The sequence below is a fragment of the Apteryx mantelli genome, chromosome Z (assembly GCF_036417845.1).
Source record: "Apteryx mantelli isolate bAptMan1 chromosome Z, bAptMan1.hap1, whole genome shotgun sequence".
Lineage (NCBI taxonomy): Eukaryota > Metazoa > Chordata > Aves > Apterygiformes > Apterygidae > Apteryx > Apteryx mantelli.
This window is the reverse complement of record NC_090020.1, coordinates 62,458,103-62,473,894: the sequence shown is the minus strand read 5'-3', so window position 1 is coordinate 62,473,894 and position 15,792 is coordinate 62,458,103.

Genomic DNA, 15,792 nt, shown 5'->3' with positions numbered 1-15,792 from the left:
TTTGAAAATGTGATTGACTAACATAAAATACATAGAAATGGGATGTCTCCTTCTGGGTGGATGCTAAAAGCTCAGTTTTATGAATTGTATCGCAAGAAGCCTGACATATCTCCAAAAGTTTGTCCTCCAGACAGCAGGCGAATAAATGTGCACAGCCATGCACTTGCACTTGCATGGCTGAGTATTTCAAGAAGGAAGAGAGGATAAACTGAGGAAAAAAGCACCGACTGGTGTACAAAGTTGCACAACTAAATGATGTTGATATTTCAAAATCTTTTGATCTTCATTACTAATAACAGCATTATTAAAACTGAAATCTTGTCATGGTCTGTCTATTTCCCACAGCAATCTTGGCATTAACAGTAGAGCAAGGCCTCATCCCCAGTTCTTCAGTAGAGAAAGTGCCTCTTATCTGGCTGGGCCACATGGGCTTCCAGCAGGGTGCGGCCAGAGGCTGGAGTCATCTTGTCTTCCATTACCACAAGTCATTTGAGATTCGTGTGCGCTCTCTTGACCTGCTCTGTGTGGCAGCTCCTGGGTAATGCTGTTTTAAAGCAGCCATTTTCAGGGGAAGGGAAGGGAAGGGAAGGGAAGGGAAGGGAAGGGAAGGGAAGGGAAGGGAAGGGAAGGGAAGGGAAGGGAAGAACTGCTATTAGTTTCATCTTGTTGTAATATACAGAAGAACACATCCTCTAACTGGGTATGCCACTCTCCCCCCCACTTTTTAAATTAATTTGTCCTTTGAAAATGGTGTGAAAATTGTGAAAAGTAACAACTGCCACAGGCTTCTTGAGAAACACTGAGAAATCCATGTCAACGCCTTAAGAAAGATGTAACGATTTTGCACAAGGGAAACAGACCGCTGTAGGAGTTTTCCAGAAAAGTTATTCTGGAGCTTGAGAAGTGAGTCTACCACAGCTCCATCACTGTGTCCCATCCTTATTGAATGTACTTATGATTTCTAGATCAGATTTTCTTGGTTCATCTCCATTCAGAAACAAAGATTGGGGTCTTTTTGACTGTATTCTAATCTTAATACTTCTGTCACTCACAGGAGAACCAGCTGAAATGGGTCAAAGCTGCCCCCGCCCACACATCTGGTTCTTTTCTGTGGCAGCTAGGTTGCAGGGAAAGGTGGCAGCTAAGCTAAGCCCTGATATGAACTCAAGATGTAGCTGAGGGACATGACTGAACTCAGAAAATCAAAGAAAGTGTTCCCATATTTGGTAGTAAATATGTAGCCTTTGCTATGTATGCATGTCCAGGCCAAATTCAATATGTATGTTGTCTTCTTTGAGCTGCCATCTTTTTAGCTCACAAAAACATCAGCAGCAGTTGGGCAGCTGGTTTCTTCTGATTTGTTTGAAATTTTCAGTTCTACTCTCTACAGTCTTGAAGCTGGGTGACTGTGGGCTCCCCAGCATAAAAATAATGGGTACCTGTGGCTGTCAGTCCCACCAGATAGTTCACATCTGAAGTCTCTCGATAAGGTTTCACCTCTTTAGCTTCTGAAGTGAACCTGGCTCTAGAGCTTTGAGAACTGGCTCCCACTGAGAGAGAAGGACCAAGAGACCTGTGGGAAAATAACTTTGCTTCCAGTGTTTTCCTGAGCTCCCCATTTTCAGTGGATCAAATTCATGGGAGATCTACTTGAATTCAAGCGGGTGGGGACAAGGCACAGAAATATAAGACTGTTAGTGAGTAGCTTTTCTCTCCACAGGGTCTTCTAAAACCATGGATTTATTTATCTTTTGGATCAGCATACAAGTACCGGAGTTGGTCAAGAACAGTTCAGTAAAACCAGTTCTCATTAAAAAAAACTCACTATCTGATACGAACCCCCCACATGGGCAAAACTTTTTCGCTGTTCAAAATGAAAAGCAGGACTCCACCTTCCATCTAAAATAGTTCGTTGGCTAACAGTGACGATGCTAACAGTCACTTAGCATATGTGAGGTCTAGGAGAGCCAAAGTCTCTGGTGAGTGGTGGTTGAAGTCAGGGATCTGGCATCCTAGGTGAGTGCTTCTCCCACCAGAGTAAAGAATTAACTTCAATCCACTGGTGGTGTTTTACACTGTATGAATAAAAATATTCATTGGGCTAAAGAAAACTGATTACAGTACCCAGTCATTAAGGTACTCACCAGACAAAAGAGAAGACTGAATTCACATCCTTCCTTCAATGGTTATTCAATCTATATAGCATCAAGCCTCAAGCTTCCTGAAAACTAAGCACACTGTGTAGCTATAAAGATGCTGTTGTTTTCCTCTGGTCAGTTTGATTTCTTGGTTCTTCACTGAGTATTACAGCTCAAGAAGTGGTGTCTAAATCAGAATTACTTTTAGGTCAATACTCACATTTCAAGGCCTAATTGGTCTGTGATGTGAATTTGGCTTTGAATTCTAAAGGACCAAAATCTGGGGGGTTTTTTGCAATGAGAAACCGTCTCGTACAACTGAAGAAATCACAAAGCTTCTACTTTGAGCAGAGCTAACGCAAAAACAGAACAGGAAAACAAGCCCAGTCAGATCTGACTGAGACCCAGAAACCAGACTGGACTGGTGTTTTCATAACTGTGCTTTATCCACCCAAAAATCCAAGGTATTTTAGATCCTCATTTTTAGTTTGGTTCATTTTTACTGAAAAGCTCAATATCTAACCTTGTGGATCAGAAACATGATCATGTGAACACAGCAGCAACAAAAAGGCCAATGAATGCATTAGAAGCTTATATGGCTCTAAAATTGCATAACTAACAGTTAACTGTTTGGAAATGGCAAATCAAAAAAGAAAGACCTTCGTGTCTTTAGTTTCAAAAGGAACCCCTCCCTCCAGATTACTCCAACCCCAGCACAAACTCATGCAAACTACGGATGGACTAATATACATGGTGGGGCAGTGTCTGCCAAAACTCTCTTTAGGTTCACTGACTCCATCTAATCTCAGCACAAGAATCTCCCCCGAATTATTTTCAGTCTCTATAGATAGATTTGGCTGCCATCCAGGTTACTATTTTAATTGTTAAATTAAAGTGATTAGCCCTGAGTACTTGCTAAGCTAAAATCTTTAATATTGGTTTCTGCTTTCTTTACCAACCTGTTAAAATGTGAATGAACAGAAATTACTAGTCTGGCTTCCAAGTCTTAAAGATATACATGATCTGGTAAGGGAACAAATTTTCTCCTACTATTTCCATGGGAGCACAATCAAAGTGCAAAAATCCTGTGTGAGTGATAGAATTACACCAAGGGTATTCATTAAAGAAGGTTCAGTGGAAGAAGAGTCACATTAAAACTTCACTCAAATAATCCCTTTTGGAGGACATTGGAGGAACAGCTGTTCAAATGCTGTTCAACCAGCAAACTGGTGATCTTATCTACCAGGCAATTTATTTGTCAGCTTTTTCAATAATTTATCTAGCACTGATGATATTGCATTTGTAAGTAAGTAAGTGTAAATTATTTATTTAATTTTGCTGCCACATGGTCCTGTGGAGAGCTTTTGTACTAGTGTCATAGAAACATGTTCCCTTTACATGCCTGACTGTATGCTCCCAGTTATCTGAATGATATTTGCAATAGAAAATAAACTTGTAATTCCCAATTAGAGAACTTGACTATTCTTAGAGAAGATTGAGTTTTTTCAGTTCTTTGCTCATCAAATCTGAGGTACAAATTTTGCTTTAATATTGTTCCCACAGTGATGTCCTTGGGTTTTAGGTTTGGGGATTAATTATATTATTTTTTAGTGTTTTTTTTGCATGTTCATCTTCCCACCTAAACAATAAGTTGGGGGGGAGGCAGGCAAGTTGGTAGTCTGATCAGATGTTTTGCTTAACTGGCCATCAGCAGTCACTTTAAGGATGGGACCAACAGTTGATATCAGGGCAAATTCACAGGGACTTGTGAAAAGATGTTCTTGTGGAGGTCAGCTGGATCAGAAAGGTTCATCTCTCTTTGTTTCTGTTTCATTGTGGGGATAGCGGGGGGTGGGAGGAGGAAGTGGTTTTTTCGTTAGTGGTAAGGGCAGAGGGAGGTATCCATTTCCTCTTATAAAAATGTAGAGTATAGAGGGGATTTTGGGGGGGTAGACAAACATATGGGACAAGTCAATAAATAATTAACCCTGCTGCAGCACTCACTTGCACCATAAGCACAAGCAGTCAGACGTCTCATACCTACCTTCTTTCTCACATTCTACAAGTTGGCAGTGGAAATTCACACCTCAGGCTGTTGCTTTATCAAACAAAAATCTGTGAGAAAGCCCTGATATAATACGCAACCTGAAGAAGTTCAGTTCAGAAATTAGTAAGCAACTCAGCTGTTCTAAAGATAGTGGAAATCTTAGACTACATATGGTTGTGGTCTCACCCTTTTGGAAAAGCAGGTAATAAAAAGAGCAAAGGTACCAAGTAGGACAACAAAGATGGTTGCAGATGTGAAGTGGGTTCACTGAGAGAGGAGATTAGCAAGACTAGGGTGCTTTAGTATGGAAAAGAGGCTGATGAGGGGGTGTGATAGAAGTACACCCACTTCTGAAAGGCAGAGAAAGGCAAATAGACAAAGTTTAGCTACTGCCTCTCAGTACACAAAAGCCAAGGGCATCAAAAGAACTTAACTGGTAGTTGATTTAAAACAAATGAATACAAATAATACATAGCTGAACTGTGAAACTCTTTAACCTAGGAAGCTGTGAAGACTGAAAAGTGATTAGACAAATTCATGGCAGTCAAATCCATCAGGACTACTGAACAAAAATCTGCAGCTGCAACTGCCAGGCAATAAAATCCTTAAACTGCAAGTAGCTGGAAGCTGGGGTACAGTCAAGAGAAGTGTTAAGGTGCACTATATTTATACTTATTTTTCAAATAATCTGCTGCTGGCCACAGTTGGAGACAGAATATTAAAACACATTGACCACTGATTCAATACATATACAGCCTTCTTTGTGTTTTTATATTGTGTTTCTCTGTACTCTTTGAGAACTGAAACCATGATGAAACAGGAAACTCTTATCTGTGGACTAACAGATTATCTGAAAAAATGCTACTGAGATAATTCAGACCTAGATTATAAATTTGTTAAGGATTTGGGGGTTGGGCTCATTATAACTTCAGCTGCAGTGTTCAGCTCCACATCCTTACTTAGACTTCTGTGTTCCAAAGTGTGGTGTGTTTCTCTGCTTTGGCTTTTCTTCCAGGATTTTTGATTCACTCATCTTTCATGAATATTACTTTTTCTTTTTTTTTAAGTCTCTGGGAGCTCATTCCTGATCTAATAAAAGGTTTTGGAAAATATGGCAGAACTCCATCTCCACAGGAGGATGTGAGACTCACGTTTAAACTCTGGGGTGTACCATACCATAAGTACCTGTACTAAAATTATACCAAGTATTAGTCAACAGAAACAAATAAGGGGATATTCTTACTGTGTCCTTGTGACCTTTTGTTTCAAAGGTAAATGCAAGCTTAATTTCTAGTATTTCTCAGCTTTTACAGACACATTCTAAGAGGCTCAGTTTAAACAAGATTAAACATGTTCACAGCTGAAATCTAAATGGGTTCTGCATCCCTGTTGAAATGTTCTGCTTATATGTTTGATCCTTAATGCAGTCTATACTTTGCCCACAGCAAATGTTCTTCCCAGCTGCTGTTCTTCCCATTAACAGAAAGGGGAAGAAGAATTAAGGTACTGCTCTATCCAAAGAAGTTGAAGCCAAGAGTTCAGTAGCTGCCATTCAGTATGCAGTGGCCTGTAATATTCAGGACTCATGTTGCATGAAAATAGCATTTGCTTTGTTAAAAATATTCTCCTGATCAGTTAGTCCTTCTGATTTCCAGGCACTTAGCTAAGCCTTTCTCCTTCCTTTCATTTTGGAAAATCCTCTCCAAAAAGGATGAAAAATGAAGATTTTTTCATTATTACCCAGTGTTTAGCCATAAAGGGAAGTTTCATGTTGAATTGAAAGGAGGGAACACAAGACCCCTAGAGTCATGCCAGATTCTGTCCATTCAACCCTGAATTATCATGGGTCAGTCATTACATGTCCATCTGATGTATTTCTGAATTTGTATTTCTTCCTGCTATTTGTCTGTTTTGTCATTCTGAATTACTTGAACAAGTGCTAGCATAGTGGAACCTCTTTCTATTTCCAAACACTGCAAATGAAAAAACAAACACATCTTTCAACTGAAGACAGTGATAATCCAAATTTTTCCTTCTGCTTTGAAATAAAGAGCCATGCTGGATCCAGACTACACCATTCTAGGTCATTTTCAAAGCAAATATTCCAATTCCTATCCAGTGATATATGAGGAAGCAACTGGAATTCATTCCAGCCACTAGCTGAAGCTCTGTAATAGGAGAGACTATATAACATGGGTCTGTTCTACTTTGTTCCACTCCTTGATTCTTCAGGTTCATTCAGTAGCCTCAGAGCATGTTACTTCATTTCAGGCCTAATGACAGAAAAAGGGATAGCTGGCAGGAGACTATGCAAAAGCCCTGTGCCTATCAGGCTGTTCACAGGAACCTCACTGACCACTCTCATCAGCTTGTTTCCCCAGATTTTTCTGGGGAGAAGTGAGCACAATTCACCTGCAACATTTTCTTACAACAGTAATGAATTCCTCTTTCCCTGGGAATATGGGTGGGTTCCCCTCAGATTCTATTCTTTTCTTTTCTTTTCTTTTCTTTTCTTTTCTTTTCTTTTCTTTTCTTTTCTTTTTTTCTCTTCTCTTCTCTTCTCTTCTCTTCTCTTCTCTTCTCTTCTCTTCTTTTCATTCTTTCTTTTCTTGTGGCCATCTGACTACTACAACTGACTAATGCAGTGTATTGGGCAAGCACATTGAGCAAAGAATTCTTTGGACTGTATAGTAAACTACCCAGTGCAAGCTTGTCATTGCAGTTGGTCACATTCCTTCTTTCTCTCTATCTCAGCAAAGCCTTATCTCTTCAGCTTGCTGCCATAAGCTGCTTTGAGGTGGCAAGGGAGGGCATGAGACAACACTCAATCTATATGAAATAAAAAGTGAGAGATTAGAAACAAGAAAGTAGGGGGGAAAAAAAACAGAAAATTAATGGGAGCAAGTTCTACAGGCTCTATGATGATCAGACACCAACCTTTAGTGTCTGGGAGAAATGAGCAAAGACACAGCACTTCTGGAGGAGCATTGTAATATTAGAACTACATGCTAAGCTCGCAAACCAATATCACTACCAAACCCAGTCAACACCAATCTCTTCTGCGGGAGTTATTCCCCTTTGTAGAAATAATTAAATATCCACAGGCCCAGAGTAAGTACAAGCAATTAGGAGGGATACAATGGCTCAGTGGCTGAATCTCTCACTGGGGATACGGGAGAACAAGGTTCAAGATCCTGCTCCAATGTCCATTTAATTATTTATATACACTAATAGAATGCTACACTAAATACACTAATATGCACTATTTATCTACCTTAATAGCCCTAACAAGAGATCTTGCTTAAAAGACTCCTGTTCCAAGTACCTATTAGCATCATGGTGAGAGCACTCCACTATACTGTGGAAAAAGATGCTTTTTATTCTCAAACCAGGTCAGAGACAGAAACTCATTAGTAATTAGCCATTCTGGTGAGCAGTAGACTGGTCTCCCTTCCCCTTGGATATTCTCCCACTGAACGACAGGAACATTTTTTATATGTCATTTACTTTCATGAAAGAAGAAAGCCGTTTCCTGCCACTAATGTGGCAAAAATGCTGCATCCCAACTGGAAGGTTGCCTCAGCTTGGTGGGTACCTTTCCAGTGATGTCTGGAATATAGAAGGAGGCCAAGAACTGTTGTAAATGGAAATTGAAATAATCTGAAACAGGCTTTGCTTGTGGAGCCCTTCAGTGGTGTGGCATCAACTTGTCTTGTCTACTTCAAGGCAAACCAACCTCAAGAAAGAATGCTGAAGACTTTGAAAGCTCAGGGTCAGGATGGAGGGACCAAGAGCTCTGGCCCCAGAATTGAGCCTGTGGAGGAGAATTTGTTACAAATCAGCTTAACTAAGAAACAATTTTTTGAGGATTACTGAGAGAACAGCTAACAGCAGGATAATTTGATTAGAGACGTGGAATTAGATGAAGGAATGGCTTAAAATAAACTGCTTAGATATTTTAAAGCTATGAGTAATAGGAAAGACTAGGAGAGTGATCTAGATGTTTTTTGGTTAGATTTTCAAAGAAAGCATTCAAGAAGATTTTCCAGTGGTGAAGGCTGCATGGAGGAGGAAGTCATGTAAGCCTGAGCATAAGAAACAGGGGAGAGGTAACAGACCCCAAAGTGTCAGTACAGAAGAATATCTTCCATGGAAGACAGTGCTTCACAGGGAATGGTTTAGGAACTGCCCAGTTCACATAGGATATTATTCCAGCGTGGACTAAGGAATTGTTTTCTTAGTTTTAATACTTTATTATTGTTGTATTTTGCTACAATCAGAAATGGAACCACCACAGCAGCAAACACAATAATCTGCCAGAAGGCTTTGGGAAGCAGAAGATCTGTATCATGCTGTATGCTTGGGTTGAGCTTACAGAAGTGACAGTATGCCAGTTCACCTGTGCATTTAGAAACCTTGGCTCTGAATTGGGACTGTGCCACAAAGTCCTCATCTCTTTATTGACCTGAATGCAAATTCCTGAAAGAGCTGAACCTTGGATCTCAGTCTGGGTTTGAAATTAGCAGCCAGGGAGCAAACCCCTGCATCCACTTACTTACATCAAGCCTCCATGTATATTAGGAACAATGGGAAAATGCATTTCTTGTACAGACTTATTCAAGTAAAACAGAATTATTATGCTGATGTAGCTTGACTATTCAGCCAGATAAGTGTCATTCACCACAAACCAGGGATCCAGACAAAAGACGTCTTTGATCACATGTCTCTGATCCTTCTTTAGGAGTATAAAAGGTGCAGCTAAGGTAACTTAAGATGGTTGAAAAGCCCAGTACAATGAAGACATCGCTACAGTTTATGAAATTTTGAGCATCTTTCTAAATATCCAGTAGGTTTTCAGTGGGCTTTCACTTCCCTACTGTGAATGCCACTGAAAACCTGCTAGAGAAGCTAGATAGTGAGGCTATATGTGTATCTATCTGCATACATATCAATGATGGATACGTCTCTTCGGAATCCAATTATACCTGTATGGTTTCCTGTTATTATTTATATTATGTTAAGAACAAAGCAAAGTTTGAAGGTTTATTACTCAGTGTGTTGTAGCCCAGACTCCCCCCTGGGCCAAATATAGGCAGCTAACAAGTTTTTGAGCATATTAGCCTGCAACCTAACATAGTTTTTGAGCTGCATGAATTGCATTGCTTGAGCTAACATGACTGAAAAATGATGCTTCTTAGCCTACTGAGACAGGCTCTCTGAGGAAGCAGGAATCGAGTTCAGAGTGAAAGGGCAAACTTAATGCCAAGGATTGTTTTTTCTGCCCAACAAAATTAACAAGGCAAACTCCTAACAGCTGTGAATGTTAACATTCCTGTGGTATAGAGGTGGTGCACATGCTACTTTTTCTTTGCTCTCCCTTGCTGAGGTTTCTATCCCTGTACTCAGTCACATCCCAAACAACCAAAGTTACACAACACCCTTTGTAGTACTCTAGTGCTGTTTTGGGTAGGCAGGCAATCTAATATTCATGAAAAAGCATGAAAAATTGCTATGTTTTGTAGTTAACATTTAAAGGACCACCATGGATGGATGGGACTTCTATCAGTAACTCCTCGCCAAGCTAAGTCCAGCTCTCTGTTACACAAGACCAGACTGCTACCTTCTTGCAGGACTGGGACTGACCCTGCCTGGACTGACATTAAGCATGGAGTTACAGATCTTTCAACCCCCAAGCCACTAGCAGATATGCACTTCCCTACCTATTCTGCCCTGGGACTTGATTTGCAGTGGGCCTGTAGGCTCATTTCCCCAGAGAAGATGTGCTGAGCACCTTCTGATCCTGTTGGCTTCATTGGGATTCAAGAATATTCATCACCACTGGGAATTACACAATGTTTGGCAAGCTCTAGGTGGGGAAATACTCACTTTCTCAGTCATGTCTCTGCCAACAGCAAAGCATAGTGTCAGTCCAAGGACAGGTTTGCGGTACAATTAATGAGTCACAACCATAGCTAGTTTTCAGAAACTCTCCCATGTACAGTTGTCAGCTCTCTGCTCCCTCACTACACTCAGAATTCATCATCCACAATAAAGACAACACTTCCACTTGACATTTCATCTTGAAGAAGGAAAAATTTCACATTTTAAATTACATGACTAAGAAATCTTATTGGACACTTCAGAGCAGTAACTTCTTGAGGCTGCTTCATATTACATCTGGAATAATGTGGATAAAAAAGGAGGTGAAGAAAGTTGCTTCTCTATTATGGCCAGTCTTTTCTACAGGCCTCTTTAGTCCTTGGACACACTGATCCTCATCACAATACCAAATCCTAATGCTTGAAGTATTTTCCAACTATCGACCATTACTCTACAGCTGTAAAAACAACACCAGTTTATACGCAACTTTCTCCTCTCCCATGCAAACTCCACCTAAACCCCATGACAATGACAGCATGTGTTTACACAGAAAGGAAAGATTGAAAGATACTTCTAACAATTGTTAATGCAAAGTCTGATTTATATTTTCTGGAAGAAAAGAATTTTAATCCTTCTGTTCATAACTATACTTAATTCCCCCCTTGGGTCTGTGGAACATCAGACATCAGATAGCCTGCCTAATCTTCTGAAAATCCAGGGAAGACCAACACTTTCTCATGAAGAGTTTGGAGATTGTTAAATGTCCCTCTCAGAGGATAAGCAGCAGAATGATAATCCAAAAAAGTAATCCTTGCCTCCATCTTTAGCTTCATAAATAGTCTCATAAACAGTAAGAGACTTTAAATTATCCTCCCAGTAAAACAAATATTGTAAGTACTGCTTTCTCCCACGTCACCACCCTGCCTTCACCTACTGCTGTTTCTCCTCATTCAATAAGGAAATAGTCAGAGGGATTGTGCCAGGTATTGGGAGTATCAGTTCACTGAAGAAAAAATGTGGGGGTTTCTGATTAGGAGCAGGAAAGCTTACAGAGGTTTTTGAAATTTTTTGCTATGTGGAGTTTTGTATGACCAAGCTCATTTTTTTGCCTCTTTCCAATTTTTCTCTTCAATGTGCCCTACCATCCTGTGGACTGAATTGTTCCATCTTGCAGCTGTAGCAGGTTTTAAGGGTCTAACGCCTGCAGGCAAGAACAACGGTTGTGTAGCCCAGTGCCATTTCTCAACCAGATTCTTTATCTCAAAGTCACTCAGGACCTCACATCTCTAGCAGCTCCTACAGAGGGTACTTGATGTTCTTGAGGAGCCTGTTAACTTTCAGTAGATACAGGGTTGTGCTATGCATTTGGAAGGAGGGAGTGCCTTAGGCAGAGCTGCACAATGGTGCCAAGACCAACGGAGCTGCTTAGACCAGCAGAAAGATTTTGAACCTTCAGGTCTGTGGAACTTGGAAATCCACTGAGATTAAACTCATCCAAACTCAGAAGGATCAGATTTGATTTATTTAGCAAGGCTTGTATAGTTATAAGCCAGGTCTTTCTATACTCATTTGGCTTCATTATTCTCCAGGAAGGTCACATCATTGCAAGCTTTTCACTTAGGTCTTCTTTATGGTATAAATCAGACAGAATGGGAAACAGAACTAAATACATTCAATAATTAAGGTTCTGATCTTAGAGACTTTTTATGCATATGGTTAACTAAATGCAATGATCTCTTTTTTTGGATACATTTAAGAATTCATAAAGATCAGATGTAGATTTGTAAGATTATGATCTAATTTATGTGCTGTAGTATATACACTGTCACTGATATAACAAATCTCCTTTATGTATTTTCACTAGGGTAAAACATGACAGGATCTGGGCTGCTTCTCAAAAGAACCAGGAGACAGTTAGAAATCTCTGGGATGGAGTTATTTGCCAGAAGGACTGTCCATGCCATATAGCACTGTGCATGCGGGTGATCTTGCTGGTCTTTTCTCCTTCACTGTGCTGATGTTAATGTCTCAGTTTGCAGGTTAGGTGAAAGACCAGAGTTCACAGACCAAAAGCCTCAGATTTCCAGAACCAGACAGTTACAACTGGAAGGTCAAAAGTTAAGCAAAATACTAAATGTTCATAAGTACAAGGAGTCCACACACACCAGACATCCTAGTTCTGAAATAGTCTCTTCCTGTTTAGTTTGCACAGCAATACAACTCAGTGCAAATTAGCAGTTCTCTCAGATAAGATAACATCCCACAGGGATACTGTGTCGAGAGTTAGCTGTTCAGAGTCCAAATGTTCTTCCCAAGAGCTTCCAGGGACTTAAATCTCTCCAAACCTGTTTGGAGAATATAGGTATTTCATTAACCTGTGCTTGTTCTGCTGAAGGTAAAATGTAATTCAGAAAGAAGCTGGTCTTATCCTCATCTGAGGATTAGGTCATTATCTGGCACATCCCCAAGCTCTGTTACTGCCCAGCTCCATGCTTTTCATCATTGTCCAGGGATCAGTAAGGGCCCAGTTCTATGCCATAACATCACTCCACATATAGATCTCAAAACCATTTGTTAGAGCCATATGACATAGTTTGAAGGAATCACATGCAGTCTGATAGATGTGGCACATGCTAAAGGTACAAAGGAGAAGGAACCCAAAGAAACCCCCATTCATCCTACCTATCTCATGGGTAGCAGCAGTGAGATGGGGACTAGACCAGCCCCAAAATCCTGACGCTGGGGAATTTCATGATCCCCAGGAAATGGCAGAGTTCCTTGTCTATGTTCTGTCTCTTTAGCCAAGTAGTTTGTTCAGTATATCTGGGAAACTTTCCTCAGATATTAAAATAAAAACTTCATTGCTTGTTATTCTATTCCATTAAAGAAGTAGTTATCCACCTCCAAAGTCTTGGCTTTGAGGTTTTTTGGCCCCTACCCTCACCTTTAAACTGCAACTCCTGTAGCACAATTTCAGACATAGGTTAGGCTATATCATTCAACTGATGGGTTTCGTCACCATATTTCCAAACAGCTTTTACAGTAACTGGTGTTACTTGCATAGTAAAAGCTAAAATAAAAGGTTGCATTTATAGCTCATTGCATCACCAACCACAGCAGCAGGCCCCATTAACAACCACCTAGCTCAGGGAGAGCTGCAGTCCCAAATGCAAATCAGTTAAATGAGAAGGGCTGGCATCTAATGGTAGATAAAATTGTTTGACATTATCGAGATCACAATTGCCTGTCTGTTTTTGAAAGATATTGCTATCAAATTTAAAAGACGTAAAAGGTCAAGTGTATCCTTTTAGGAAATACAAGGATAAGGAAAGAATAAGAGAAGATGATTTAGCTGTGTGTTCCTTAGATTATGATTTTCATAGATTATTCTTGCATTAATTTGCAGAACAGATGAGGAAGGGGAACGCTTACTTTTCCCCTTACACCTGGCTCTCCCTACTGCATAGTCACTCCATGCCTATAATCCAGCTTCAGATAAAGGAACCTGTCACGCTACTGGAACTGGAATTTTGTAGATCAGTGTGGGGATGGGGAGCAAAGCTTAGCCCTTTCTCACTGGGAATGAGTCAGCAGTGGAAGTCTTTTTCCCTAGACACCTGAGGTTTCAGCCATCATCAGAGAACAATGCCAATGTCATATTTCAAGTGCAGAACAGCAGCAAATCTCTTATCAGGGAATTATAGCAGTTGCAAAAACAGGGAGCCACCAGGTGAGACTGGAGTGCTTCATACAAGCAGGGAGTCAGAAGATTATTTTCATACATATTCCACTTTTCAATATGAAATGGGAGGCTGAAAACCTCTCTGTATTTACTTCCTGATATATTTCCTTTTAATTAGCTCAAAACACAAGCTGCTTTTCAGTGAGTCTCATATAATGTGCTTTCTGATGCAGGGCTTTGTGTTCTTTTCTTTTCTTTACAGGTATTAAGACTCAAAGTCATCCATGCAGTAAGCTCATGTTTGCTTTATTTACGGGAAAAATCATGACAGGCACAACACAATAGTAGCTGCACCTGTGGATAGATTAGGCCATTTAAAAATAGAGTTGTTCTTGGTTCAGAGATACCTTGTGATAGGGACAGTCTGATTAGGTGATCAGTAGCAACGTGACTTAAAAATTCTTCATCTGAATTTGAGATTGCTAGTATGTATTGTAGCGATCTGGCTAGATTTCTACTGAGATGCAGATTGCTGAAGATGGAGACTGCTGGACTGCCTCAGTTGCTTCTCAGTGTTTTTCACTGTGGTTTAGGCTGTTGTGAGATCAGCTCACTTCTAGAAAATTTGTGAGGCCAGTTCTAATCTTCAATGGCATCCTGAATCCATTACTACTAGATATGAAACTCTGATCTTTATAACATGATGGCTGTTCTCACAGCAATGCTGATCACAAAAACTATGCTGATGTGTTTGAGATGTGTTGCATGCTCAAGCTCGGTGGGAACAATCTGCCAGCCATGATAATCAGTAGGACATGCTTCAAACACTTTTCAAAGACCCTACCCCCAACTATACAGCTTTTCTGCTTTACTAGCAGTTTTCAACCCAACCAGCTAACCAAAAAAAATCCATATTCACATACAATTAGAACAGGTAAAGAAAAAATAATAAAAAAATCTACACACAACCCTCAAAATAAAGAGAGTATTACCCAGAAAAGAGAAAAGAGTTTTGCGAGTTTTCACTATAGCCATTGATTTTACCTGATAGGCTTTCAGGTACTCTGTTAATGGATGGCCACACAAAATCCCAAGACAAAGAGCTATACATGTATCACTCTGAAAGAATTGCTTTATCCTGAACTCTTGCAATGTTTCTCCACATCACAAAACTGCAGAGTATGAAATTACCAAAACGTGCAGATATCTGTAATCCCATAAACTGAGCACAGCTTCCCTTAGGAGTGTGGCCTTGAACTTGAAATGTTGCCATATAAAGTGCACTGAGGATTTGTGATGACGATTCTTTTCTTTTCTTTTCCTTCAAAAATGCAGAGACTTCATTATATAACAAATACTTTAGTTTCATTCTAGTAAAGCAATCTTCTCTGTATTGGCTTTTATTTTTCTATTACAATAACCGAAACAGCTGCATGAGGCAAAATAAAGAATTGTTCTGGCTTTGTCTTGTTCAAAACAGATACAAAAATCACTATGAAAATCATCCCTCAATGGCTGATAAAAACAGAATTGCAATTTATGCTCCCAAATACTACCTTTATCTTAAGGCTCTTAAGGAGCATTTTCAGTAATAATGGCTGATTTAGATGGATTCCCAGGGTGCTGGATCATTGCTGATGACATTAATGGTTTAAGGCTCCCTGAATTTTGATTGATTGCTATAATCTGCAGAAACTATTTCAGGACACAGATTTATTATTATTAAGCCTATAAAATGGTGTCAGGGTCAAAGCAAGCTGATGATTTGTGTTGTGATGCAAACATTACACAGGAGAAGATGAAATCTTCTAATAAATGTGAAATTCAGGAGAGAACAGTGTTTCATCTTCTTTGAAGAATCTGTGGCCAACTAATACAGACTACAGCAGCAGGGAGGGTGTATTTAGGCAAAGGTTGTGCTGCAAAAAATAACCTTCAACAGCACACTGAGTCTATTGAATTTTATTCCACCCAGTGATTGAGATCTTTCAAGGTGTTTCACTATGTTAAAACATGCTTACCTGCCTTTCTTCATACTCTATCAA